At 43.9% G+C, this 3,543-nt stretch overlaps 1 pseudogene; it reads left to right on the top strand.

Annotated features, from left to right (window-relative positions):
- The first annotated feature begins 2,935 nt into the window (after positions 1-2,935).
- LOC124597444 lies at positions 2,936-3,053 on the top strand (annotated as a pseudogene).
- Positions 3,054-3,543: the final 490 nt, after the last annotated feature.

Here is a 3,543-nt window from a genome sequence, read left to right as displayed (position 1 = left end):
AGATACGAAGAGCTAATTTCAAATCAAACGGTACTCCTAGTACACAGGCCGCTTTCTCCTAATAAACTTAAGTAATACGTCTGTGTGGAAAAGAATTGCAAAGAATGAAATAACGCAAAGGCACCAAACTGAACTGTAAGTCTCGGTGCATCGGAAGAATATTCATATTCCAGTGAACATAAGAAATTTTAAATGAAACGTTTCTAGAAGGGGTGTGAACAATAATCCCATGGAAAATCCGTGGAAAAGGTGGGTCAGAAGGACATTTGTTAAGGCATTCTTAAATAATAAGTAATTGATACTGCCATGTGGAGAAATAGCACGTGAAAAAAAGGAAGGAAAACTAAAGTAAAAAATAAAGATTTACACGTAAGATACATTACTGCCATAATACGAAATAAAAATAAATAGAAACTATAAAAATGGAGGGTGAGGTAAAATCTGTCGGGTGATTAATGGCTAAAAACACATCGAAAAAGAAGGGTAATTGGAAACGGCCCAGACATTCTTATGAACAATATGACGTTAAAAGGTTCAATGACTCCTTTCAGTATCAGGCAAACAAGAATTACTGCTTCTGCCCACATCTGCATATACATCGACATCAGGGCTGTCTTACGTTTGTACCTTACCTGGACCACACTGGAAGGAGACGAGTATTTTTGGGCCGCTCAGTAACAATAACTGTTTAGCAAAAAAGCGGGATGGACCAATGAGGGAATAGCATCGTGTGGTGGTTGTCTCAGATTGAAAATTTTCAGTATACAGTAACTTGACATAAACAGAATTTGATGGACCTTTTTTGCCGATTGCGTGATACGTACTCACTTCTTGGACCGTACTGATACTTGCTTTGGGCCGCATCCGGCCCACGGTCCGTGGGGTTGGACATCCCTAAATCATTACTGTGCAGTTCACAGTTAAGTATTTGGCAGAGGATTGATAGAACCCCTTTAAGACTATTTCTCTACTGCTCTATTCTCAAATAGCACGTGGGAAAAACTAACACAAAATCATTTCGTCCGTGGTCTGGTTTCTCTTATTTTATCATGATGGTCATTTCTTCCTATGTAGGCTGGAGTCAGTTACAAATTTTGACATTCGGAGGAGAAAGCAGGTGACCGTTGGTTCATGTAACGATCACGCCGCAACGAAAAACATTTTTATTTTAATGATTCTCACCCCATCTTACTTATCATATGCTTGATAAACTGTTCCCTATTTCGTGATAATACGGAACGAGTTACCCTTCTTTGAACTTTTCTAGCAACACTTCAGAAGAGCAGGGACAAGAGTTGTACAGACAGTCTCGTTAGTAAATTTGTTGCATATTGTAAGTCCCTGGTTCGCCTTACCCAAATTTTCCACGCGATGATTCCAGTTTAAATTCGTAATTTAGTTGAACAGACAGCCTTAAGTTTGTGTAATTTGTCATGTAACCGAAATTAGTGGAACTTTTGAGTACTGATACAAAGGATTGTATTAATCAGCGTCAATTTCCACTCTTCGCAACATGCAGAAGACGAGTTTAGATGATTTTTGTTGTTCATCCAATGATGACATTATTAGATGGGAAACGACAGAACCATCTGCAAGCAATTTAAGAGGATTTTGATAATAACTGGATCCACAACCACGAAAAATTTGCACACCGAGTTGGCCGAGAGGTTCTAGGCGCTACAGTCTGGAACTGCGCGACTGCTACGGTCGCAGGTTCGCATCCTGCCTCGGGCATGGACGTTTGTGATGTCCTTAGGTTAGTTAGGTTTAAGTAGTTCTAAGTTCTAGGGGACTGTTGCCCTCAGAAGTTAAGTCCCATAATGCTCAGAGCCATTTGAATCAATCTGAATGGAAAATTTAATGAACACTGTCATTCCGCTTAGGCTGTACCAAACATTACAATTTTTTATATATCACAATTGTAATTTCGACATTTGGCTTCGTCAGGTGATCTGGAAGCAATTCCACTCCACCCTCCACCCCCGAACCCCCCTCCCCCCCCCCCCAAAAAAAAAGAAAGAAAAAAAATACACAAAGTTTTTAACTAGACGATAAAAAAATAAAAATGTAGAATTACTTACGAGAGAAATTCCCCATCTCACCCCACTCAGATTTAGTGGTAAGAGGGCCCAAAGGATAGCCGTCAACAATTGAACACAGATCCAGCATGAAAACGGGAAGAAGGTTTACTGAACTGTAAAGAAACAAGCAAAATTGAAACGGTAAGTGGTCCAAGCTAAAGATGTGCAACATCGTGTGAATATGTATAGCCACGGCGTAGTGGTTCTGTGGTCACGGTGATGGACTGTGAAGTGTTCAAATCTCCCTTGTGCTTTTTTCGCTAAATTATGAACCGTTCCCCCGATCGTTGACGTGTCTGTCCGCTGTAGTCAAATTTGTATCTGTGTCGTGGTGTGACGTCCGTTTGCAACAGCGAGGTGTAATGAAGGGAACTCCAGACGTACGCACCGTCTGTCTGTTCTACACAAGTACCACACGTTATGATTCTTGCGCTCCGTTTGGAAGTTTTGACTCTTGAATTCCTTTGTTGTAACATGGTTCACACTCCGTACCCATTTATTTGTTGTTTTCATTTCTGTGAGAGGCCCTACTGCTACGGACGCAGGTTTGAATCCTGCCTCGGGCATGGATGTGTATGATGTCCTTAGGTTAGTTAGGTTTAAGTAGTTCTAAGTTCTAGGAGACTGATGACCTCAGCAGTGAAATCCCATAGTGCTCAGAGCCATTTAATACTGATCAGTCAGAATATTATGACACTATCGATATAAACCCGACCAGGTGATAGCAGCGTCACCTGACGGAGAATGACTGTTAGACACACAGTGCGTGTAGTATCAGTGAATTTGCTGTCCGTATGTAGACTGGAGAAGAGGCGCGATTTTCCTGAATTTGACCGGGGGCAGATTGTGATGGAGCCAACGGCCTTACCGCAGTGGTAACACCGGTTCCAGTCAGATCACCGAAGTTAAGCGCTGTCGGGCTGGGCTAGCACTTGGATGGGTGACCATCCGGTCTGCCGAGGGCTGTTGGCAAGCGGGGTGCACTCAGCTCTTGTGAGGCAAACTGAGGAGCTACTTGATGGAGAAGTGGCACCTCCGGTCTCGGAAACTGACATACGGTGGTGTGTTGACCACATGCCCCTCCACATCCGCCTCCAGAGACGCCTGTGGGCTGAGGATGACACGGCGGCCAGTCGGTGCCTTTGGGCCTTCATGGCCTGTGCGGGAGGAGAGATTCTGATGGACTGGAGGCTCGGCACTAGCATTACGGAAACTGCACGGCCTGTCGGGTTTCCGATTAATATTGTGGTGAATGTCTTCAACATGTGGTGAAACCAAGGTGAAACCACGCCTAGTCGTCGTGGGGTTGTGCGGCCACTGCTCATTACAGATTTCGGACGTCCTAGGCTGGGCAGACTGGTAAAACAGGACAAGCGGCCGACTACGGTGGAACGAACAGCAGACTTTAATGGTGGGCAGAGTACAAGTTTGTGTGAGCACACATCGCACCGAACACTTCTGA

The sequence above is a fragment of the Schistocerca americana genome, chromosome 2 (assembly GCF_021461395.2).
Source record: "Schistocerca americana isolate TAMUIC-IGC-003095 chromosome 2, iqSchAmer2.1, whole genome shotgun sequence".
In the NCBI taxonomy this organism is placed as follows: Eukaryota; Metazoa; Arthropoda; class Insecta; order Orthoptera; family Acrididae; genus Schistocerca; species Schistocerca americana.
This window is presented reverse-complemented; position numbering and strand designations above follow the sequence as displayed.